The sequence below is a fragment of the Episyrphus balteatus genome, chromosome 2 (assembly GCF_945859705.1).
Source record: "Episyrphus balteatus chromosome 2, idEpiBalt1.1, whole genome shotgun sequence".
Taxonomy (NCBI): domain Eukaryota; kingdom Metazoa; phylum Arthropoda; class Insecta; order Diptera; family Syrphidae; genus Episyrphus; species Episyrphus balteatus.
Genome location: NC_079135.1, coordinates 102,788,580 through 102,815,760, shown reverse-complemented (window position 1 = coordinate 102,815,760; position 27,181 = coordinate 102,788,580). Strand labels below are relative to the sequence as shown.

General features: G+C 30.4%; 1 non-coding gene across 1 annotated transcript; it reads right to left on the bottom strand.

Annotated features, from left to right (window-relative positions):
* Positions 1-12,920: 12,920 nt before the first annotated feature.
* Trnaw-cca (transfer RNA tryptophan (anticodon CCA)) lies at positions 12,921-12,992 on the bottom strand. Its single transcript has one exon. It is a non-coding gene; the product is annotated as a tRNA-Trp (tRNA).
* Positions 12,993-27,181: the final 14,189 nt, after the last annotated feature.

Below are 27,181 nucleotides of genomic sequence, written 5' to 3'. Positions count from 1 at the left end.
GTTATAGTTATAGATAACACTGGTTAACAAAATTAAACTTTTTTTTTGTTGCCGCAACAAAAATATACTTTTCTGCAGGTTTTCCGTGTGCTGAACTCGAATCCGAAGTAAAAAAAAAAATTAATCAGCTCCCGTTTTTGAAATATTACCGTTAGAGTATGCAGTACTTCGGACCTTATTCTTTTATATAAGGAAAATTGTTTGAACATATTTAGTAACGGTTTTTATAAGAACTAATTATCACCTTTTTAAATTTGTTTAAATCTTTCCGATATCTTTTTTATTGCCCGAGATATATTCAGTTGTTTGGTATTTTTATAAATTTTATAACGTCATCATCTCCTTTATGATATATGAAGAAAAACCCACTTACTTAATTTTAAGATATCTCTGGCAATACAAAAGATATTGAAAAGATTTAAATAGGTATCGAAAGATATAAAACAGTTCTTATAGAAACCGTTACTAAATATTCTCAAAAAAATTTCCTTATACGAAAGAATAAGGTCCGAAAAAAACAAAAAAACGTTTTTTTGCATTTTCTAACGGTAATATCTCAAAAACGGGAGCTGATTAGTTGTTTCTGACTTTGGATTCGAATTCAACACACTGAAAACCTTTAGAAAAGTATATTTTTGTTTCGGCAACAAAACCCTTGTAAACCAGTGTAATTTTTACGCATCATAGTAGATTGATAGGAATTTTGGTTTAGTTAAAACATAATTTAGAGATACTTTTTTCGCATCATGAGATTATTTTTTATAAACATTTTTTTTTTTTTTTTTTTTAAATAGTTAATAGGACTTTTAGTTAAGTTAAAACAAAATTTAGAGATACTTTTTAGCTTGCCAGGATTGATTTTAAATTGATTCTTACTATTTTAAAAGACTTCCTTAATTATTTTGGATCTATAAGTGCTGGCTTCCGTGTAATAATTAAAAAGTAGCTTCCAATCACCACCATTCAGAAATTCATGCACCTCTTCCCTCTCTAAAACATTTTTTCCGAAGAAGACTCGCCTTATTTCCTTTAAAATTGGACAGATGCCGATGAAATGATACACATCTTCCCGTACTTGTAGGTTTTATAAGTACTTTAATCATGCAAATTATAATTCATGCAAATATAAATGAGAACACTTAACACGTCTTCGTTTTATGATAGCTTTATTTCGAGTGTCTTATATTTCTTGAACATAAAAACGACTAGGATAAGTACATAATTATATAAAAAGCTTTGGAGACTTTTCGATAGTGCAATTAAAGTAAATAAATCATTCGATTGACCCGTAAGAGAGAAATCTCAAGCACAGAATAACTGAATATTACTTAAGTCTTAATATACCTAGAGGGTGTTTCAGCTTAATTGCATTGAAAGTAATCTCTTACAGTTTCTAGATTATACATACACTTTGGTGTATTAATTGGTAAGTAAAAAACTTTTCTTAGAAAAAAACGTAACAGATATTCAACGATTTCGAATTTCTGCGCTCCATAAAAGAGAATGGCCTGTGCCGTAGCATTGAAGACATTATACTTTGTACTAAAGGTTATCAGTTTGTTGCAAAAGATCCTTTTCCAATTGGAGCAGATTGCTATCTTAGCCTTTTCCAATTTAGTTTTAAGGTGTTTTTCCATTTTCAATTTAAATGTCAGGTCCATACCAAGATATGAATATTTTTTAACAACTTCCAGTGTTTGTTCTCCAAATTTCCATTTTTCACCTGCCAGCTCCTTTTTGAAATATCATCACTTTCGATTTTGCGACATTAACTTCCAAACCCCATACTTTGAAATACTCAAACAGTTTGTTGATCATTAGTTGAAGAGCGCATGGAGTCTCTGCGAGTATAACTATATCGCCTGCGTACATTATTGCTTTTATTTTTGAACTTCCAATTTGAACACCACACGCTAACCAATCTACTATATCATCTAAAAATAGTGCAAATAAAAGGAGGTCAGATTACAACCTTGTTTAACTCCGCTGTTTATTTCAAAGCTTTCTGATTGCACTTGACCATTGAATATTTTTGCTGTTGTTTGCTGGTATATCTTTTCCAACGCTAGATCTATAAGCATATCGAAAACAAATGGTTTTTTGATTTTCCAAATGAAAATATCTCAACAAAGAATGTAGACAAAATTGGCAAACCTTTTTTTTGTTTTTGTTCTTGTCCCTCCGAAATTTTTAGATTGTAAAGTGGGGAATAAGGAATTGTGTCATGGGGGGCGGGTTGGTGATGAATGACCAAAACTTATGATACAAAAAAGAAAGTAGGCACAAAAAAAGCCGAAATCCGCAAGACAGATCCATATAACAAATTAAAAAAAAAAATTAAGGTTGAGTATAAAAAAAAGGTTCTCTACTGAACTCTTTTGTTTCCAGTAAAGCTGAACAAGGGCATTTTGATGGTTTATGGATGTACTTTTTTAGCTTACAAAATAAATGAAATAAGTGATAACCATTGTTTCGGTGATTATGCACTCGAAACTAGAGACTTACTTGTGCCCTGCTGCTGCTGTTGTTTGCGGCGTCGTTCGATGGCTATGGTGGTTGGTGGATATTGTGTATTTCTTTTTAAATTGTTCGTTTTTTGTCTTTAGTTAACTGGGTTTTGTTCTTTATTATTTTATGTTAATAAAAAAAACACTTCTTTTTTTGTGTTATATGAAAATATAATATTTATTAAACCTTTTAGATTAGGTGAGTATCAATTAATTTTTACTTTTTTAATATAAAAAGAAAAATGAGGATGCGAACTTGCGCCAAAGAAAGTTAGAGAATGAATGAGAAAAAATGAATGTCAGTAATGACTGAATAAAATGGCGGACAAAAAAGGGAGGAAGGGCAGCCAACTGCCCGCCACAAAAAACACGACGAAACAATATTTGGTGATGCCAAATATTGTTTCGTCGGGGATTTTGTTTAAGGGTACGTTAACAACCATAAATACAAAACAAACAAAAAATGCAAGATTGGATCTCACGAATAGCTCTTTTTAAGAGTTTTTATATCGAAATTATATGAATAAAAAAAAACATAAAAACACATCTGAAATCGAATTAAGCTCCAAAACAAGTACCTATTCAATTTGATTTCTTTTATTGCGATGCATTCAAATTTACCTATTTATAATAAGTTTATCTAAACTTAAATTTGTTTGAAAATAAAATTTTAAATAAAATTGTGTATGTCATTTTGTAGAAATTACTAAGTAATCAACATCTAAAAGCAAAATTTCAAAAAAAATCAATGATCCGTTTTCGAAAATTTGATTCTTAATTTTTATTTCAAGCCATGACTTTTATTCTTTATTAGTAAATAATTTATTTATAACGTTTTTTGAAAAAATAAAGAAACAACAACAATATAATAAAATAATTAAATATAATTATAGATCGGATTTATATTAATATTATATAAATGCTAACGTTTAAATTAAATTAGTAGTTTGGCAGAAAATCAGATTTGAAAATAAACGGTTCTATGGCAAGTACCGTTAATAATAATGATTTTCAAAAAAAAAAAAAAAAAAAAAAATCATGCAAAGATAGACCATGCTTAACCCTCTGTATAGGCACACCTCTTCTTTGTGACGTGATAGGCACACGGGTGCGAATTTGGTTTATACTTTTTCATGTCGCTAGAACTTTTTTCGGTCACAATATTTTATAGAGAATCAAGTATGAAATTGATGTAGAATATTCCGCGGAATTCGAATATTGTATTCACAATTCCGAAAAAAAATATTTTCACCCTTTTTGAAAAATCGTAATTTTTTTATTTTTGTCCTGCCAAATTCTGGGACCCACTTTTTTTGCATTCTCTATTATCATAATATCATGTCTGATTGTTATCTAAACTTTTTATTTGTACGAGTGCATATCTTAATATACCTATCGACGCTTATTTACTTAAACATTCTCAAAACTTGTTTTTCAGGAAACGAGTTTCAAATTTAGTATCGATCTATTTTTGTATGTACAAAGTTAGTTACTTAAACAAAACAAGAACTCCTTCTCCTTAAAAGCTAAGAAATGACTTCTGCTTTAAAAACTAAAAATTCGTGATTTTTGAGTTACAGTATTCAAGTAAATGATCGATATGTACAATGTACCAACATTTATGTATAGAACCTTCATAAATATCCAAATGAAATATGAGTTCAAGACTTTAAATGCAAATTGTGGCAAGGTGGTTTCATAAAAACTTTCAAAAACCTGACAATTTGGTATAATTCGAGGAAAAACTGCACTTTTTTAAGTGCCCTTTTTTTAATAACTTTTCTAGGTTCTGATAATTTCAGATTTTATGCATCCTGATTTTAGATTTTGAAATATTCGGACCACCCTAACTATATTAGGTATCCAACTTCGACCAAAGAACAAATATTTTTAATCATTATTGTCTTATATTAATGACACATAGACAACTTTTGGTTTGCAACAAACACCTCAGACTTCGACTTCACCATCATCTTGATGGTGATAGTCGTTGTCGCGTCGATCGACCACAAGCAAACCGCATCACTTCACATCCTTTAACATTAAAAATTCAAGTTCCATCATCTCTTTCGCATCAAAACTAAAAGCATCAAGAATAACAAAGAAACGAAACAAAGACAAAAAAAAAAAATACAATTAATACAAAACCCAACGTCTTCATCAGAACAGAAATTCCAACACCTGTCAGACGTATCACTTTCAAACAGGCAAACTGTCACTTTGTCCCAACGTCACTTCAAACCATATTCTCTTTGCCAGCCCAACGCGCAATGAAATGAGCACAAATTATCGCATGAAAGTGCCATAACCGCACATATCCTTGTGTTATGTTCCAAGCCAACTTAAAGGGAACCAACAACAGAGCAAGCCCGCAAGTCCATCAAGAATAAAAATATAAGAAGAAGCGCCACAAAAGGGCTTCACATTCTCTATGGTGTCTGTCTCTCTGTGCGCAGAAGCAGCAAATTATTGCATCAAAACGGTACTCAAGCTCCGGCAGCTCCTCGTCATAACCAAGCCAAACCATCACCATAAAGGCAACGTTGACACGTCGACCGAGGACGGGGCGCGGCTGGGCGGGCGGCGGCATGTAAGTTTTATAGTCGGTCGTCGTTTTCATCATCTCCATCATCATTGTCTAACCATTTATGACGAACGCACAAATGATGCGGCGCGATGCGTTTTGTTTGCGAAATTAGCACGAACGCCATGAGTGCATCTGACCATAATGGAAGACCTCTAAGATTTGTTTTGCGGCTTTAGAGGCACAGAGACATGTGTACCTGACTCAACTGACTTGAATACTAAATTTGGAAACAAGCGCCAATTGCGACTGCGCAACTGCGTGAGTCGATGAAGGAGTCAATATTTATTGCAGGATGCAACTGGGATCGTGTCCTGGATTCTATAGACAAAAATCTCAATCTCTAGGTATCATGTAGTAATTCCCAATCAATATTGTAAAAGGCTTGGTTCAAAATGTCCATTAAAAAAAAAAAACAAACTTCTCTTGCTTCCAACAGCCAGCTGATATGCCATCACTTCGAAGACTTGCTTAACTCCACACACAAAGTCAATCGTTAAAATGTAAATTTTCCCCCAAACGACCGCATCATTCGGTGTCCGATGATGGGACTGGAGCTTGTTTTTGGCCGTTTTGAGACATCTTTGATGGGACAGGCAGTAGACAGTATTCTGGTGTGTTTCTCAGCAAATTTATGTAGTTTGTAAATTAAAATCTCGTTAAGCATTGAATTAGTACCAATTTTAATTAGGCTTAGACTCACAGACTTTGAGCCAATTCCAGATAAGAATATGATACTATTGAGTTTGGTATGCCAGGTTCCATCTGTGTTGTGATGGAGACGCAAAGAGACAGGATGTAATTTGGATAAGATAACAAAAAAAAAAAATGTGAGACAGCTCCTGTGGTGACAGAGTTATGATCGGTTAAAAAACGTGTTTTCATTATAAATGTTTATTCAGAAATATTATACACGGAACCGATGAATATTGGTAGCTTAATGATGTTGCTAAGCATGAATATAGTTTTGTTATTTTATTTTTATTGAAGTTATACTTCTTATGGGAGGGTGGGTATGAAAATTTACTTTTTGACAAGAATGTCAAAGGGATTATGACGCGATCACCCTGGGTAGCAGGGCTGTCGTTTCACCTTTAGAGTACGCAGTACTTTAGTATTTAAAAATGCAGTACGCCGCAGTACGGCAAACATAAAACACACAACACGTAGCAAGTTACATGTTTCATGTGGCAAGTTGCATGTGGCAAGTTGTATGTGGCAAGTTGCATGTGGCAAGTTGCATGTGGCAAGTTGTATGTGGCAAGTTGCGTGTGGCAAGTTGCATGTGGCAAATTGCGTGTGGCAAGTTGCATGTGGCAAGTAACATGTGGCAAGTTGCCAGGGTTTGCAAAAAGCTAACATTTCAGCTCAGCTCACAGCTCAGCTCAAATTTGAGCTAGGTACCATAGCTTAGCTCATTTGAGCTGAGCTGAAAGTGAGCTGAGCTGAAAGTGAGCGCCCCAACTTCCAACGCCTATATTTCGGAATTTTGAAAAAAAATGAAAAAAATTTTTTGATGCCAAAAGGTAGCGGGGACTCTAACCTACATTTCGGTACAACTTCCATCCCTGTAGGTACACGCGTTCTCAAACCAGGAGAACTTAAAGGTAAAAAAAAAGTTAAGCCCGATTCTGAAAAAATAGGCATGATGTGGCGGTTTAACATGGAAGGCGATTTTTTAAAAATCTGACAATGTGCAAAGCGTAGGCCCATGATACAAGCTATCATTTGGCATCACTCCCAAAAATTGCTCTCAAGCGGCTTAGCTTCCAGGAGCGTTCAAAGATTCGGGGATTTTTCGAAAAAAAAATTTACCCCAACTTTCAAACACGATTTTCTCGGAATTTTGAAAAAAATCGAAAAACCGGATTATACCACTTTCGGGTAGCTGAGAATATAAGCTCTCATATGGCACCACTCCCCTGTCTCTAGATCAAAGCCTTCCAACGCCTATATCGCGGAATTTTGATAAAAATGAAAATAAAATTTTTGATGCCAAAAGGTAGCGGGGACTCTAACCTACGTTTGGGTATAACTCCCATCCCTGTAGGTCCACGCGTTCTCAAACCGGGAGAACTTAAAAGTAAAAAAACAATAGACACGATTCTGAAAAAAAAGGCATGATGTGGCGGTTTAACATGGAAGGCGATTTTTTAAAAATCTGATAATGTGCAAAGCGTAGGCCCATGACACAAGCTATCATTTGGCACCACTCCCAAAAATTGCTCTCAAGCGGTTTAGCTTCCAGGAGCGTTCAAAGATTCGGGGATTTTTCGAAAAAAAAATTTACCCCAACTTTCAAACGCGATTTTCTCGGAATTTTGAAAAAAGTCGTAAAACCGGATTGTACCTGATTTTTTTTTATGATTAAAAAAGAAATATTTTACTAAAAAAATAGAAATATATTTACTATTAACCCTAGAAAGATAATCTACGTCTGTAAGACTTATGGCGTGTAAAGAACTGTTTTATCTTATTCAATTTTAAATTTCTGGGTTTTTGTTAAATTGATTTGATTTATTATATCATTTCTTTAAAATAATCTAAGTAATGAGTTAAATAAATATGACAAAAAGTGTTAACATAAGACCAAAAATCTTTTTTAGAATCATACGTCTCTGAGACGTATATTATGATTATCTTTCTAGGGTTAAAAAAACCAAGAGAAAGATCACGAAAAATTATCTGTTTTATTTATAAAAATATCCATGTGTTAAAATAATTCCATTAATAACTAGAACCAAACATCTTGAGCTATGGTGTTTTATAAAAGTTTAAAATATCTTCATATTTCATTATACTTTCCAAATAAAAATCAATGTATCCTCTCACCCATCACAGCTCAGCTCAGCTCACTTTACTTTAGCTCACCCAACAGCTCAGCTCAACCATCAGCTCAGCTGACTTTCAACTCAGCTCAAATGAGCTGAGCTATGGTACATAGCTCAAAAGTCAGCTAGCTCAAAATTTGAGCTGAGCTGTGAGCTGAGCTCAGCTCACTTTTGAGCTTTGTAGCAACTCTGCAAGTTCCATATTGCTACTACTAGTGCTGAAGCACACACAATTCTCATAAAATAACCATATCGCACATTTTATGCTCAATTCATTTAGTTTCGTTAAGCGTATACCGTACGTTCTGAACCGCACAACATGTGTAAATTTCACAGAATAAATTGAAAACTACATGGACGCAAGGAGGATGAAAGAATTAATTTATTGTTTCATTTGATAAAAATGTAAAAAAACGATGTGTGGATTAATTAATTTAATAATAGAAATTAAAAATATCAAATGAAATTCATTTACATATACTGAATGAGAAGTATAACTTCAGTCGCGTGTACATGTGTACACACACTCTTTTTTTTTCTATAGATAAAGAAACAAACTGTTATTTGTTGATTGTTTACGGGGAAATAAATAAATTATTTGAAGTGAAAACTTAGTAAACAGCATAAAAAACAAAACTGTTCTATACAAGAATGGAAACTAGATGGTAATAAAAGATCACTATAGTTAAACTTTTTGACATTATGTATTTGCCAAAAAGTAGGTAAATTTTTACTTAAAGATACTTATTTCAAAAACTCAAACATAACTGCTATACTAATATTAGGTGCATGCTTTAACTGGCGATATGCTACCTTACAGGGCAAGGATTTGTATGCATTTCACTTAAAAAAAAACTCAAAATATGTGCATAAAACATGCACCTCAAATCTGAAAATATGCGCTTAGAAAAACGAAAATATGCATTAAACAATATAATATATTAAAAACCTAAAATACGCTTTTATCACACACTAGAAACTATTACATAATAATATGAAAACCATCATCAATTAATAGTGGAGTAACTAGAGCTCAAAAATTGGCAATATTAGGGAACCCGGCCGAAAAGCTTAGATTTTGATGATCTTTTTTTTCAAACGTCGGTAATTAAAAATACTTTAAAGTCTATAGATTAAAAATTGCCGGTGTTGCCGTTTTGATTTTTTTAATTTTATTGAAGATTTTTGTGAACTAAAAATTTTTTTTTCAAATATTTTTCTTAAATTTCATAAATTAATTGATGCCAAAAGATTGTCTAGGAAATTCAAAAAAAAAAAACATACGGGAGTGAGGGACAATCTTTCATCGTTCAAGCGATAGATGCAATTTTCTTATTAATTGACTTCAAACACAAAAAAAAATATTTGAACACAACGGCAACACCTACAATATTTAAATGTACATTTTTATTTTTTCTAACTTATCAAATCAAAATTATTTAAAAAATCTTTTATTCTGATTTTTAATGAATTATTTCTCGAATATCGAATTTGAGTGTCATGACTTTAAAAAGACTTTATCTCAAGTTGTAGGTTTTTACACTTTTTATTTGTATGTGTGGCTTTCATATATTTATAATATCTATCGATTCCAATTTCAATTTTAATTTTATCACGTTTTTCTTAGAAAATAGATTTTTGCCCTTTTCTAAATTTACCTATTGCCTTTGTTTACCCTACTCAAACTTAAAATTTTAAAAAATCCTTAAAATAAAAATTATCAAAATAAATTTCCTATGACATATTTTTTTTTTAGAACTCTTAGGCTTGCCATATAAGCAGGGACGCGTATTCAAACATACGGAAAAATAAATTTAAGGCTTGGCAACCCTATGCCTTGACAGGATATCGCTAGGCAACCCATTTGCAATTTATTTCCTTAGACACTACCTTTCAGAAAATATAGCTTTCAACTGGTATAACGACGTGAATAGGTCGTCCAATGGTGGGATCTCCTACTATAATTAAAATCTTATAAAAAAGTAGTTTTCCTATTTTTCAAATATCTCGAAAACTAGATGGCACAGGAACATATGGATTTCAGCGTTTGATAAGGAATTAATTTAGGCAGTTTATTTTATTAGAATATTTTGTATTTAGATCCACAGCCTTAACACAAATAATATTCATAGTAGTTTTTTAAACTTTTTTTTCACAAATTTTGACTTTGAAATCAATTATTTCAAAAACTATTGATTGAAATGACTTGATTTAAAAATTAAAATTAAGTGTACAATTCTGGCTTTTGAAAAAAGTATCATTTGTTACTGTAAGTGTTGCCGTCGTTTTTTAATATTTTTTTTTAAATTTTGAGTCATTTTTTAGAAAATTGTGTCTGGCAAGGTGTTGCAACCATCAAAACTGTCTGGCTCTTGAGGTAACATCTTTTCATAGGTCCCCAAATAACATATATAAAATTTAGCTGGTATACTATGACGAAAGTAGGGTCCTAATTTTTGCAAGTTTAGGGGTGTCTGGCAGGGGGAAACAACCGTCATAGGTGTCTGGCAATGGACGACTAGACTTCTGAAGTTATCCTTAAGAAAATATAAAAAAATGAAGCGGTATACTTTGACGAAAGTAAGGTCCTATTTTTTACACCTTTAGTACCGTTTACCTGCCAAAGCAACCACAACCCAGAACTAAAAAGTCCCTGGTCGTTCTCACCTCTATGGGGGGTATGCACAGACAAACTTTCAGCTGGTATAAAATAACGAAGGTCTGGCCGTCGTGGGCTCTTAGTCTATTTTTTCTATCTTTCCAGATGATGCATCCATTAAAAAAGTAAAATTAAATTAAAAATTAACTTTATACTGAAATTTATAGTGATAACTATCAATAAAACATTCTTATAACATTTAAACTTAATAATTTCTTTTATTTTGAAAAACAATTTTAATTTTTTTGTTTAAGATTTTGGGTTGTTTTCTTTTGCTGTTTGTTTGTTTGGGATAAAATTTTTTTTAGGAACAAATTAAAGGCTTGTAATGGAAATGGTAATGTATTATATGCATTTTCATTTTAATGAAAAGCGTATTATATTTTATGAAAACAATCATACAACTTTAAGAAAAATTCATAGTTTTTATTATTTTTTTTCATAAAATTTAAGCAACATTTCATTAAAATTTTTACGAAATCAATGAAAAAAAAAAGAAAGATTCATTCCCTCATGAATTTGTTCATAAAAAGATTCTTAAATTTAATGAATTTGTACATTGGCTCATTTGCCATGAATTTTTACATTAAATTAATGTACGAATTCTTTAATTTTATGTACCTTTTTGGTTCAGTGTAAGATATCGACATAAATTAAATGCAGTTACAAAGGTTAGTGTTTTATATAACGAAGTTTTTAAGTGTAGTATTAGAATTTAAAATTCTATTGAAATGGGTCAGGGGATGTCAAAGTAGCATTTTTTTAAATCCCCCATAAACGACGTCAATATTACAGAAAAGTTCTCAGTTTGTGTGCTCCATAGCTTATAAGGTTTAAATAGGCTCTAACAAATATAGCAAATACAAACAAGTTGTAAAAGAAATTTGTTCTGGGTGGGATTTTATACAATTTAAAAAATCTGAATTTTTGCGAAAATGTGCATTTTTCGGAGCCTTCCCGATTTCGTTTTTTCCATTAACGACTCAAAATAGGGGATCAGATCTGGTTCTAGAGACCACTCAGCATAAGTTATGAGCAGTTGGTAGTGAAATGAAAAAGATTAAGTCAATGCAGATGGATATTAGAATATGTTCAGAAGAACACAAGGCATAAACCATGAGTATAATTAAATATAAGAAGAAAAATGAATGAAAAAATTCGTAGGTTAACGAAAAAATTCGTAATTCCACGAGAAGAATGTAAGAATAATCTACTATAAAAATAATTAATACAACAAAAAGTTTCGTTAGCTAACGAATATTTTTTCGTATTTTAATTAAAATATTCATAAAACTAACGAAAAAAATTCGTTAGCTAACGAAAGTTCCTTTAGTAAATTAATCAAAAAATACATTGACAAACGAAAAATATCACCGTGGTTAATTAAATTTTACGTTAATCGATGAAAAAATTTGGTAAAGTGATGTAAAAATTAATTAATTCTCGATCAAAAATTTTTATGATAAATTTCATTAAAATACGAAAGTTTTCGTTAGCTAATGAAGTTCTTCATTAACGTATGAAAGCCATTTCGTTGAGCCAATTAAATTTTTCATCGGCTGAAAATTAATTAAATTTTCGTTGGCTCAATGAATTTTTTCGTTGTATTTAAGGAATTGGTTCAGTGTAGTTAGTTAGTTAGATAGTTACAAGTGAAGCTAATACAAGCGTATTAAAAAAGAACTTTTATTTTTTAAATACAAAAAAGTCTTTTCATTTATTAAATAAGGATTTGTTAACTATAGTACACTAATATTTTTATATGAAGAAATGTTTACGTATGTACCATAGGTAAATATATAGAATTTTGTATGTATTTTTTTCCATTTTATTAAGATGGTCACTCTGGTGTATGCGTAATCTTTTTACAAAACAAAATTCTTTTTACAAAAAATATTTAGTAGGTATGTCGAAAGAAGTTATTAATGAACATTAAAACGCTTTATTGTTGTAATTATTTTATTTTTTGTTTTATTGTAAATATTAGCAAAAAAAAAATTTTTTTAATGAAGTTTTTTTTCTCTTTTAAATTTTTTTTGCAGATTTTTATTTAAAATCACAAACAAAACAACATTTTTTAAATTTTTCTTTAAATTTAAAATTTCTTCGAGTCATATATATTTAAGCCAATTAAAAATAGCAATAAAATTTATTTCCTCTTTGTTTTCCAGTTATAAATTCTTAGGTTTATCAACTAGTTATTTTATGTACATTTTTCATTTACATAAATACATGTTTCTCGCCCTTCCAAGTCATTAATTAAATTGGAAGCAAAAATAAAATAATTTAACAATATTCAATTATTGAAAAAAATAATAAAAATAAAAAAAAAATGTATTTGACCCCGACGTGATTTGAACACGCAACCTTCTGATCTGGAGTCAGACGCGCTACCGTTGCGCCACGGAGTCACATAAAAGAATGATGCAAGATGAATGATTTGTTTTGGTAAGATATTTTTACTTGCGATTTCATATTAATGCTTTACTCGGACTGTGGATGTTTTAATAAAATTTAAAAAAAGATGATAAGATTATACCAACGAAATACACATAAGTTCGTGTATTATTTATCTTTAATATTTTTCGATGCTTAAGTACACATAGTAAAGTCTATTTAAAGCAGTCATTCATAAAATCCATTCGCAAAACAGGGTGGATTACCGATATCGATACATTTGCTATAATTTGAATAATATGGAAGGTCTGAGGTTGAAATACGTGTTATCTTTAGGTACCTTTGCAGCTTTGAAGAATATAGGTATGCTTTAATTAATTGTTGGTCTTTACTATAATATTTTATGTGTATCATAGAATGTAAATCTAGTTCGGTGACCAAATCAAATTATGTAAATGAAAATGAGAGTACTCAAAAAAGCATTTATTTAGGTTACTTGGTTCCAAAAAATATTAAATGCAAAAAAATACATAACATTGAATTTATTTTTGGTTTGGGCTTTGAGATGTTGATAATTGCTGCAAACTGGCCTAGCAACTTTATTTTGATATTTCTTAAAATTATTTATGAAAAAGAACATTTTTTAAAAATCGTCCTTAAGATTTTGAAAAATATTTATCTACATTTTTGGATCTCAAATTATAATTTAAAAAGAGGTTGTCTGTAAAGCCGATTTACGGACGATGATTTTACGTGATAACGTCGTCAGAAAACAGGCTGTGTGCTTTTGTTTAAAATGACAATCATAATTTACAAGAAAAAGCTAAAAAAAAATACCTTTTTTATTTTCTCATTATATTAATTTTTTTATTTTAAAAGCTTACAAAAAAAAATTATGCAATTTAAAAGCCAAGTATTTCTTCTTAAGAATAAAACCATTTTAAAATTTTTACAATGCGCAAAAAGTATAAAAATAATTTATTGAAAACAATCATTTTCATCAAAAAAAGCAAAAAAAAAAAAACATGAATTTTTATCTTCTCACGTCATTAATTCCATTTTTTTCCCTAACAACCTATACAAAATTTTATACCATCTGAAAGCTTATTGTCTTAGCTCAAAATATATATATCGATCAGGTCTATCTACAAAAGAGCTAGAATTTTTTTAACTCGATCAAATTTCATTGAAAAAAAGCAAAAAAACATTTATTCTTATGTTCTCACGCTATGGAATCAATTTTTTTGTTTCACAACCTATTAACAATTTTATACCATGTGAAAGCTTATTATTACCTTTCATATGACGTATCAATCTCATTTCAAAGATCCCTACAAGAGAAGTTAGAATTTTTTAAATTCAACCATGTCGAATTTCCAGACTGAGATTACGGTACTTTCCACACTGGTGGCTTTTCGGGGGGCAACAGATCTCCACTGGTGTTTTGAGGTTTTTCGCAAGTTTCTTGATTTAACATTGTGTAGCTTGTAGTTAGTCTACCGTTATGTGTGATATACCAAATGAAAGGTAATTGTATCAGAATGCTCATAAAAAAATTAATAAAATTTCTATCTGCTCTTGGTCAAAAGTTATAACCTTTTGAATTCTAAAATTTTATTTTACAGTTATCTCAAAATTGTGTTTACGAAAATGATTGAAACCTCGCACACATATAGTCGTAGTCAAGGTCTATCATTGCTTCATATACTTTATTCCTGTATGTATTAAAAAAAAAGATAAAAATAAAAAACGATGAAAATCGGTTAAAACGGTCAAAAAACGTGTTATTTTAAAACTTGTTTCTTCCGTTATTCAGTCAAAACTCACTAAACGATTCCAAGTTTTCGCACATGTATGCATAAGGCCAAAACCTACATGACCTATAAGTTTGAGAACACTCAAAAAAAAAACTAAAAATCAAAAATTACCCAAAAATACCCCTAAAAAACAAGGTGTTTTTCAAAAATTCATATTTCAAAACCCAGAGTGTTGGAACAAAATCCGTATCAGACGCCTAATTTTTTTTTCCTCATCTTTCACCTGACATTTTAGAATTGTCAAAAAAAAATTCCTTTACCCAAAATCATCATTTTGTCATAGCCCCAACACGTGTACAACGTTCAAACAAAACGTTTTAGCGTAGTTTCAAAATTTTTAAAATTTTTTCTTAAATGCAGTTATTCTTAAATTAATCTCGTCTATCTATAGCAAAAAAAAATCAATTCTCTGCAACTTCGTGTTAAGATTTTATCTCAAATTTCATCTTTACGTTTTACCCCTGTTTACCCTATTAAATGACGGAATTTTTAAAAATCCTTCATTTGGATTAAGCTTTAGGTTATTATCTTTCAAATAAGCTATAGAAGATTTTTGTATCTCTAATAGTTTATTTTTAATTTTTTAATTAAAATTTTTTGCCGCACTGCAAAAGTGCGAAAGATTTATAAGACGTTATCACGTCAAAAAATTTCACCCAAGAAAATCGATATTACTGACAACATTTTTTATGCAATAATTCATGTTTTGTAATAATGGTTTCCAAACACTTCCACTTCACAAAAATAAAATAAATACCCGCTTACATCCTCTTTTAACTAAAATGTCCACTTTCAATTAAAACAAATAGTTTTTTTTTTTTTTTTCTATGGGAAGACCGATGTATGGCGTTCAATCACTCTTTAACAATCTTTTGCCATATCTTTTTTTTTTTTGTTTTTTTACAATATTTTATGCATCTCTATCTTTCATCTCATCGTCATAATACAAAGCCCATGGTAAACTTATAAACAATTCAATTGGCAAATAAAAATTCATCCGTTCAAAGTACATTTAATGATTGTCATTATTTATTCTACTCACAGGGCGGCATGGTGGCGGCATGTCTTTTGTATCAAACCCGCCTCTTTTCCCATCGCTTTAAAATATTTGCAATAAAAGTTGTATATTTAAAGCTTTTCGCCACTGTTTATGCGGTATGGCATCGTATACCATGTTTATGTATTAAGATATGCAAAACAAATGTATGAAGGAATATCTTTAAAAAAAAAAAAACACTGTCGTGGTTTGTTGCATTCGTGATTAAGTTGACAAACTTACAATCATGCCAATCCAGCATAATCAAAAGACAAAAAGGCATAAACCAAACAAAAATCAGAAAGAATAAAAAATATGTCCAAAAATGCAATGCTATAGGACGCATTTAAATTTCCAATTCTATCACGATCTATACGGATATTTATTACGACTACACTCAACATCGCCCGAAATGGGCTTAATATTGTTTTGATTTTTGAAAAAAGTGTTATGCGAAGAATACGAAAAAATGGAATTTAAAAATTTTTGACACTGCTTTATTACTTTAATGCAAAAAACTAGTTTTTATTTAAAAACCTCTGCCACTGCTACCAAGATTTTGACTGAATTTTTGTGAGGTTAAGAACCGTTAACAAAGTATTCAATATAAAAAAAAATTACGCATACACCACAGTGACCCTATCATTAAACCACTAAAATTAATAAGTTAAAATTAAATCTGACTAATTTAACAAACCAGCTGCCATTGTAATTCACAACATGAATGCACATAATTTGTTGCAAATGGAGTCAAATGTCATTCTGTTTTGAATTCTGTGTTGTTGAATGATTGACAATCAGTAGAGCGACAACCATTTTCCATCTTTAATACAAATCAAAGCAAAGCAATTTGTTTAATGAGCCTCGCTATTCTGTCTGACTGTCTGTCTATGTGTCTGTCTCTATCTCGAGATCCATCCCAAAAACTAGTGAAGCGATTTTCTTCAAACTTGGTAAGAGTGTTAAACGATTCTCTAGGAGGGAATTGATTTTTTTTAGGACCAAAATCAACGGTTCTTGCCATATGGCAAAAAATGAAAATGCTTCTTTGTCTCAAAAACGGCTCTAACGATTTTGATTTTAGCTAACAATATCCTACATTTGAAATTAAAAAAATATTTTTTGAACAGTTATTAGCGGTACCGTTTTCTTGATTTTGGACTTTCTCAGAAACAAATTAACCGATTTCAAACAAAAATTTTATACAAATACCTTTTAGCAGCCTCAATGTTAAAATTAAGAAAAAATTTCAAAAAAATTATTTTTGGATTTTTAAAAAATGTTCAAAAATTTTATTTTGAAAAATTAATTTTTTGAAAACGGGTTGATAATGTTTTTTGAAATTTTGTTTGAATATTAATTGTGTTGAATATTAATAGTTTAAGTATAGCACATGGTATAAAAAGAGAAGGTATGATCATTAGAAAAAACTCAGTATCGAGAACTGTCAAAACTTATGGCTACTTAAGGTTTTGACAGCCCAGCCCATTGAAATTGTTGTTGTAAACAAATTTGTCTTCGAAATTGTTGTTGCTTTTGACTTTGCCAAATGCCAAACGTCAAAACCTTATTACCCCATTTTGTAAGATGGCGGCTCTAATGATCATACCTTGTCTTTTTATACCATGAGTATAGCATACTAAAATTTGTTTTGAAAATTTTTATTTAATAAAAACAGTTTTTACAATTATCAAAAAAAAAAAAATTCTAAAAACTCTTTGGCATACAACAAATTAGTTTAGAGATTAAAGCTATTTAAAAGGTGTTTTCGTTAATTTAAAAACAATTTTTAATCCTTTTTCACATCTCTTATAAAATTACTAATAAAACTGAAATAAAATTTGTATATTTTTTAATGCTATAAAAAACTTTTAGCATTCCTAGCAACTTTTACCATAAGAGCAAGAACGTGCAATTTATTTTTTTTTAATTTGGAGGCCAAATTGTTCAATTTTTTTCTCTCTATAAAATTGTTTTGTTATATAAGAAATTAATTACATAGAAACTTGGTTCTGAGTTCAAAGTATTAAAAAGGTATTTGTGTAATTTTAAAAATAAATTTGAAACTATTTTTTAATTTTTTGATAAATTTCTGAAAAAATTAAATTAACATTTTTCTTTTATAAATTTTTATATAAAAAGTATAGTTCGGTTAAGTAAGATCTATAAAATCATAACATAAAATTGATTTATTTTAAGTGTATCATTTTTCAATAAATTTCAACATTAGAAATCGTTATTTATGAATTCAAAGAAAATAAAAATCACAAAGAATGTCATTCCACACGGTAATAATATATATGACAATCAATTGTAATCTTAATTAAAATTCATCAAGCGGTAATGAAGAAATAATGAAGTTGTTCATCAAAATGAAATATATTTTTTCATAACCCGATTGCGGCCTCTTGTTCAACATGTTTCAAATAGCCCATACCACTCCCATTGAATTAATTTCAAAAAAGTAAATCAAAAGAAACCTTCTGGGGGCCTATTTAGATATGTTTGTATACAAAAATTCACAAAAAAAAGGGACGCAAGCGGGGTGGTAAATCAATCACAAATTTTCAACGACAAAAGAATCTGACCAAATATGGGAGTTAAAAGGTTTTCGTGCCGCGGCATCCTATAGTAATATACCATCCATCTGACGAAGACCGTCTTTTTCGTCGTTGTCATCGACGTCAGTCGTGTCGTATCCAAACCCAGCCCAATCGACAGTACCCATAAGCAATCTCGCTCATAGCTCATACATATTATATATTTTACAAGCCAAGAAAAGGTACGTGCTCGATGTGCTCAATACGAGTAGTTAGGTACCTATCATCAATTGAATGAAGCATAATGGCAATATACAAGACTGAAATGTTCTGGCCATAGTCAGTCGATGATCGTTATGCGATGGAAGGTGCTCCGCTACCATTGAGGTGATTTAGGATCCCATTTCCACGTACGTGATAGCCATTTACAAATACCGGCAATTAATTGTGAATGATCATCATCAACCAGCGCTGCGACTCAATCGGCATGGATCGATTGAATGCAATCGAGCGACCAAGAGAGTCACAGTCAGAGCCAAGTCAGAGCCCCAAAGAAGGTAATTGAAATTGTCCACCAATTGATGGTAATTATTCATCGTTCGAGTTTTGTTTTTGTATTTTTTGTTTGTTTGTTTTTATAAAAAAAAAATTATGCTTCTTTATATTGGAAGACATGTGAATCAATGGGAAATTATATGTGCACCTGGGATAATGATCTAAGATTTCAAAGAAATGGGGTGGGTAACTTATTATGTTGTCAGTAGAAAGCAATACAAAAAATTGATATAACTTCAATGGAATGGTTAAATCGATCAAAGTTTGTTCATATAACTATGTCAATAAATGGAGCCAATCCTTTTTTTTATAGAGCAGTCACATAAGATATAAGGAAAAAGATGGTAGTTTGTGGTAGAGTTCGAATAAAAAAATTATTCATGTCATGAATAAACTATTTGCTCTGATATCCGATTCCCATCAATTCGTGGGATTTTCCTTTTAACCACCTGTTAAAAAATATTTATAAGCTATTCTAACTTCCCAGAGTTTCTAGTTGATTTCACCAGTCCAGAATTCGAAAAAAAAAACACTTAGACTAACGAAAATCTGTACCTACACAGAGAAAAATATGACCCGCTAAAAACTAACAGATTGCCATATTGTTTTACCGTCCATACATTTCATAAGGAAATCTTATTAAAATCAACGATTAATAAGGTTTTTTAAAGGAGATTTCTTATTATTTTTATAGAGAAAATCTTATTAAAATTTGACTGAAAAGTTGATTTTTTTTGCAACTTAGCACTAGAACAAAAACCGCGATCAATATTTTCATGGCAGGTTGGTTCCGGTGGTAAGGTGGTCGACTAATGATTTGAAGTCCCCAGTTCGATTCCCAGCCTGGTCATGGTTTTTTTTATTTTTTTGCAGATTTTAAAACAATAAGGAAAACCCGATTGTTTTAATAAGGTTTCCTTCTTGGATGAAAACCATAGAGAAATCTTATTGTTTTTGTTCTATTTTATGTGGTCTATTTTTCTCTGTGTATCAAAATGGTTCATTTTATCTTTTGTAAAATTGTATAAGTATTTAAATTTTTTTTTTTTTTTCTGAAAAAGATATAATAGCCACATAAATTCACTAAAACAACAAACTCACGATTGTTAACAAGCAGCAATAAAATATAAATTATTTAGCATAATGATTGGTCACTTGCAATATCAATGAGCTATAACTTCAGCAATAACAAACGATTGCTTTGATAAACTGAAACATAATAGATACATACACTCTGCATGGCTGGATTGATGTTATGAAATTTCAATAGGCGTTTAGAATAAAGCATTTAAAATTTGTATACATTTTTTTTTCATATTTTAATATAATAATATAAATAATAATATTATTTTTATATTTACTGCGTTACTACAAATTTTAGTCTTATTTATAAAGTCATATAATTTTGTAAGTCCCCTAGTGTTTTAATCTAAAACTTAGTAACAACGTAAGTCTCTTATAAAGTAAAATCACTGACACATTAATTTTAATTAAATACTTTTAATAATTTTTATCATTGTGATACCAAAAATTAACTCACAAAATTCTAAGATTAGAGAAAAAATTGCAAAAAATTTGTTAGTATAATAGTGAAAAGCTTATAAAAAAAATATCTTAAACTGCTTTACCAATTTTTACTTGATATGGTAACGCTGTGGGGCAGTAACGCAGTTGTAAGTATCTAATTATAACGTTCATATGAACCTAATTGAAAAAAAAAGATCAACAATAATGAATAACAGTAATACAAATGAGTGAATTCATAAATGCAGCAGTGCTGCAAAAAATAATTGATAATATGGTAACGCAGAGTAGCAAATATTTTATTCCATGCTGGGGATACAATGTAAATTTTTTTTTATTTATTTAAATATGGACGAAATGACATACCTTCAACTTGATAGAAATTGTTGTTGTTTTTTTTTTTTTTTTAATTTTAACTTTAAATATGCCACTGGGGGTATAAGCGAACTTCCCACCGCCAATCATGTTTCAGGCGATGCGGGGGCCATTAAAGCTGCTAATGAAAAACAAAAATGGACTCGCTTGCAACATCAAAAACATTTGGTATCCCGTAGGCTACATTAAGGAGAAGCACACTGGACACCAACAAGTTTTTTAAGTCTAATGTCGTTTTCTTTCACTCTATTAAGGAGTTCTCTAAATTTTTACTCCTTTTTCTGGAGCGAAAGAACATAATGAGAGTAATTTTTTTTTTGTAATTGTGTATGTGACAAGGCAAAAATGGATAATTTCCTTGAAAAAAATAGTGTTAACAGGCCTAGGGAAAAAAATTTATGAATTGCAAAAAAAAAAAAATAATATTAATAACATATGAAGCATAATAAGCGTTCGTTGATAAGTCTGCTTCTACACGAAGACGCAAGGCGCAGAAATTATCTTCGAATTTGATTTTGATTTTCGTTTCGGTGCGTGAACGCAGAACAGCAAAATAAGAACAAGATCAAAGAGAAACGTCAAAAAGAGTCACAAATTTTTTTACCGGAGACTCACGGTAGAGATTTCCTTCCCTTTTTTTCGAACTTTATTTCTCCCTTGCTCTTATGTGCATCTCGCGCTTTGCGTCTTCGTGTAGAAGCGGACTTAGTTTTACTTTTGGTATATTTTTCATTATACTTCTGATCGGTTTTTTTCAGCCTAATTAACACACACCCTTAGTTTGATAATTGTAAAATAAAACTATCCCATCATCGCAGAAAAAAACATGGGATTTTTTTTTTATCTGGCACAGGATTTTTTTTTGTTGATGAAGAACACTGGCTGAAAAATCCTTTATTCGGTTTTCAATTTCATTTTTGGAAAAAGTGAAGAATTAACGAAAAAATGGAAGAAATATATCTGGCGGAATATAAAAGAGTAGAAAATATATTCATAATGGTTGTTTTTGTTAATAACAAAAGAGTTTGAAAGAAAAACTTTTCGCATTTTTCAATTTTCAAACAAAATTTTTGAAATGTCAAACGTCAAATTCATAAGTGTGTGTGCAAATCGGTGTAAATCTGACTAAAAATGTGGAGTAATAGTACTAAAATTACTCCGGAGTAATTTTTTTTTTACACTTTTGTGGCGTCAAAGAACATTAAACCTTCAAAAGTGCAAAAATAAGTACTAAAAGGGTACTCTCATTGGAGTGAAAGAAAACGACATAATGCAAAGGATTAGGTAGATTTAAGTTAGCTTTCCTTGGAAAATCTATCCTTGCCAACTAATTTGTATATTTTTTCATATAATTTATTTATTTTTTTAATACAAAAACTGTTATTAAATACAAAGATGGTAATATATATCACGGGTATTATTTTTTTTTTCATGAAAAAGCTTATGGTATGTCATATTGGACGTACTTCCCCTAAACTTTTCCGTTACCTCTCGATTCAAATTTTGAACGCAACGTCATGTACGGAGATTCATTCTTCAGCCTCACTACCCGAATGTGGAAGATTAACAAGCTGTTTTTTTTTTTTTTTTTTTTTTTTTGTTGGAAGGTTCTCAAAACAGTGAAGCCACCACCGATCTAGTTCAAAGTTCCATTGTGAATCGACCAAGACATTCAATATAATGTTTTTTGAGTTAAGTCCTCAATGCATCCAGTGGCCATACTCACGGATCATTTGTTTTTACTAGCTATTAAGGTACTAAGCTAAATAATACTCTTACACAATTTATTTTACTCGTGCAATTTTTCAGTTCAATAAAGTATAAGTACTTACTTATTCAACACTCCATTATTTGAATGTTCTTGTTTTCTATTACCTGACTTCTTTCAATAAGATCCTTGTTAAGCTGAAAGAAAACTCAGTGTCGTCTTAACCCATATCCGCACTTAATTCCTAAAAATGATTTATGAAATTTATAACCATAGAATGAAAAGAATCACCCTCTAGCCACTTAAATAGGATCCCATAAAACCTATATCATACAATTATCACGTCACATATCATACTTGTCCCACATTTTTTTTTTTTTTTCTTATTTTCTTTTTGTTTCTGAAATTATTCTTTCAACAAACCGGTGTGTGATGACAGTAATCGCCCATTTTTCACAACCATTAAATTGCAGCCCAGGCGAGAGCCAAAAAAAAAAAACCAGTGTCAGCGCCTCAAGAAGATGCACAAAAAAGATTCTTCTATATGCTTTTTGTTTTATGTGTATTTTGGGTTGAAAAATTGCACATTTGATAAAACAACTGCGGTTATAGTCGAAGATAGTTTGTTGTATATAATTTTATGATTCAAAAATGAAGTTGAAGAATTTTGGTCTTCTTTTCCAGGATTCAATTTCCTGTCCACTTTTAAAGGACTAATATAGTACCGAATTGCAAAGCGGTATAAAGAAAGATGCACTTCATTATCAGATTTGATTTTTTTTAAGTGGCGCCCAACGAACGATGTACGAAAAAAAAAAAACACACACATCTTAAATAAAGACAAACCTCGATAAGAATCAATTCCAACCCTACTTCCCAGAATATAATAAGATTTGTGAAAAAGTACAAAATAGCCAGCAGTGAATTTGTTTTGGGCGGCCATCAGCAGCCGGTCCTCTGTTCCCCAATGCTATATTCGCGAACTATAAGCGATATTGCAAGTCAAGTCAAGGCCTTTGTGTGTGGCCCTTAACAAGGTGTAATTATGGCCTGTTATCCTCTCATCGCAATCGTCCTGATTATAGTCTTTTGCCAAAAACAAGGTAAATATTAATTTTTATTCCTCCTCCTTGTATATGTGCGATGGTTTACCTGGGGGGTGCATGCCGGTGATGGAAGATGCAAAACGCGAATTTCACTTAGACGATGATTAACGACCGAATGATGGGTTCTGTCCACCAATATAAAATAAAAACAACAACAACAACAACTTACAACTTATGCAGTCTTATAATGTCTGACGTTATAATAATGGCTGCAAATTTGTGACGCTGACGGTGATGGAGAGAGGGAGTTTAATCGCCAAGTTGTTTACTATCAATCAAAAAAAAAAAAAAAAACAAAAAGATACACTCTCTGGCGACTCTTTTTATTTTAATTAATAAATAAAACAACAACAAAAATTAACCTTTTGAATGCGTTTATAAATGCCCTTAAGGGCCTGACGCTCGTAAGAGGTAATAAAAAAAAAATAGAGGTTTTATGTCGCACTTAAGAGTTTTATGAGTGATATTATATGGATGCTTTAGGAATTATTTATGATCTGTCAAGTAGTTGGCACCAAATGAGAAATTTCCTTAAAAAAATAAAACATACACAAAACATAAAACCCATAAAAATCAAACATGGGTCTATTTGTAAAATTCTCAATTTTATCTTCATAATTGTTGTATTTTTAGTGTCATATGTGTAGTTTTATCTTATTACATCGGAAGTAGCTATTGACATTAGCTATGAATAAGGAAATTTATGCATGTAATTTTGTGAGTACAAAATCCGGAATATACATCTTACATCGAAAATATTGCTCTTCAAGAAAACTTTAGTAATTTTTTTACGAGCAAAGGTATTTTATCATAAACATTTAGATAAACAGAAACAAATCCCATGAACTTAGTTGGTTCTGGGTTGTAATCAATATTGTATTAAGGATCAGTATCTTGGATTTGAGTCAGCCTCGTGGAGTTTATAATTTTTTCGACCCTGAATAGATGCATATATGTATGTATGAAGTTTCCTCTGTCCGGACGCGTCCGCTAGACCCGTTATAATTATAAAGGATCAAAGTTCTAATTTTTGTACATAAATGTATTTTAAAAAGTAAGTTTATTTCACAAAAAAAAAATCGTTATAGGTACGTAAAATGTTTTTTTTGTATCACTTTCCGTTTAGAAATTGCAACTTATTTAGGTTTTACGCTTCTAAGGGAAATTGAATTTATGTATAATATGAGCTTACGATTTTCAAAAAAAAAAAAAAAATCATGATACAATTTTTTTTTGTGATTTTAAAAAACTGCAAAAAAAATCTAATAATTTCACGGTTTCCAAACGTTAGAACAGTTATTACGAAGCTCAAAAATTGGTTTTATTTATTGGAAAAATAAGTGAACCGTTTAAAAAAAAATGATTCTTCAAAAAAGATAATCGTATTCAAATCGCAATGCATACTTGTCATAAGAAAACTATTGAAATCAGTGGGCATTGGTTTTGATACGAATATCTTCTAAACAGTTAAAGCAATTAATTTGCTGCCAGGGAACTTTTTATAGAACGTTTAAGTAAATACAAGAAAACATCTTGCTAATTTGAAAATATTGAATTTTCAGTGAATTAGAAAATTTTGAAATTGAAAATTGATTTTTTAATTTTTTTCTCGATTTAAATCGTGAATAACTTCTTCAGAACTCAATTTAGGGAAAATTACTATGAGACCTTTTTTGTAGAAAATTAAATTTCCTATAAGAATCTTTCGTGGTTTTATTTTCTATTCACTTATTTGCTCATCACAAAATTCCAAAGTGAAACAGTCAAATTGAAAAAACACTTCGATTTAAAAAGCTTAATTCCTCGAATACGGCTCGTCTGACGAAAATTTTCAATCAGATCTTTTTTGTAGGAAATTTAATTTTATATAAGAAAAAATGAACAGAAATTTTTTTTACTTTGATCGTCTAGCAGTTCTGTTGTAACACATCATATCATGTATAAAAATAAAAAACACCGATGATAGACCTCTTAAAATTATTTTTAACATCTCAAATTTTCACCAAATTTTTTTTTTATCATCCTGAACCAGATTTTCGAAGTAAGTTTAAAAAAAAAAATATTTTATTTTTTTGGCCCAGTCTATTATATAGCACCTGCAAACTAACCTCGGTTAAAACTACACGAGTCGACTCGGTTATTCAAAATTGTTTAATCTTACCCATTTTCTCGGTTAAATTTTACTAAAAATTCAATTCAATTTTAACCGAGTTTCTTGATCAATATAAACAAGTTGATCGGTTAAAATAACCATCTAAAATAGTATTTGAAAACAATTTAACTTAACCGAGGCGACTATACGTTGATTTTAGCAACGAGAACTGCATAGTTTTTAACCAAGACTACGTTATTTTTAACACATTTTTTAACTCACTTCTCTGTGGTGGTCCATTATTTTTCTACGTGTAAAATTAAAAAAAAAAAAAAAAAATACAGACGAATTGAATACCTCCTCCTTTTTGGAAATCGGTAAAAATTAGGTCTTAATTTGTAACATTATACTCAAAAGTTCTATCTTGCTTATATCACAGGTGCCGTTTGATTTGGTGAAAAGATTTTTTTCTTTCAAAACGATCAACTTTAAAATATGGTCTCCGGAAGCAAAACTATTCTAACTCCATAGTTCCATAGGATTTGTTAAGAACTTCGAACAATTTTGCTTTCTGCCGACGATAATATGTACATATTTGAAAAACGATTAAATTTCGTAGAAAAAATTAAATTATGTTTTTTCCCTAACTGAAAAAAAAAAAAAAAAAAAAAATCGACATTAGAGTTACTTGTACTTGTACCATAATAGAAAAGACGTGCGACTCAGTCTTTTATTTCATCTAAAAGCCATCCCTGGAACTGTTGGACAAAACATTTTCAAGGAATTAAAATTGTCTTAGGCGTATATTTTTGTGGTCATAATCCGCATCGTTCACTGATGACCCACAGCAATTATTTGGATGAGGTTGATAGGATAAAATGATTAGCATCTTGCATGGGTCTTTGATTTGCATCATGTATAAGATGTGAAAGAGCGTAGTGGGTGAATTCCAAATTAAGGGACCACAAATGTTTCTTAATCAACAATAATATGTAAATAAAAAATAGTACGCATTCGCCATAGTGACTAAATAAGTTAAAACTTTTAAAGTTTGTTTCCGGTTAAAAAAAATTGGGCTGATGAAAATGCCAAACCATTAACAGGAATTTAAAATAATGTTTATCATTAAAACCGACAAGAAAAGTGTTGAGTGTCGAACTGATAGCTATGTATAATAGTGGTTGAAATAATACGTTATCAGATTAGAAGACATAACTATATTTATCTGTTAAATTGCTTTTTAACAAAAAAACTTAAGACATTAACCAACTAAGAGTTTCGCTTAAAAATTGCTTTAAACACATCAACAGGCAATTTTAAAAAGTTTTCCTGGTAAAAAAAAAAATTAGAATATTTCTTGACTTGATCCGATTATTATTTCCTTTTCTGTTTATTTTTACATTTAAAAAAATATTTAGAAGTGCTTGCAGATTAATGGTTCATTCCATTC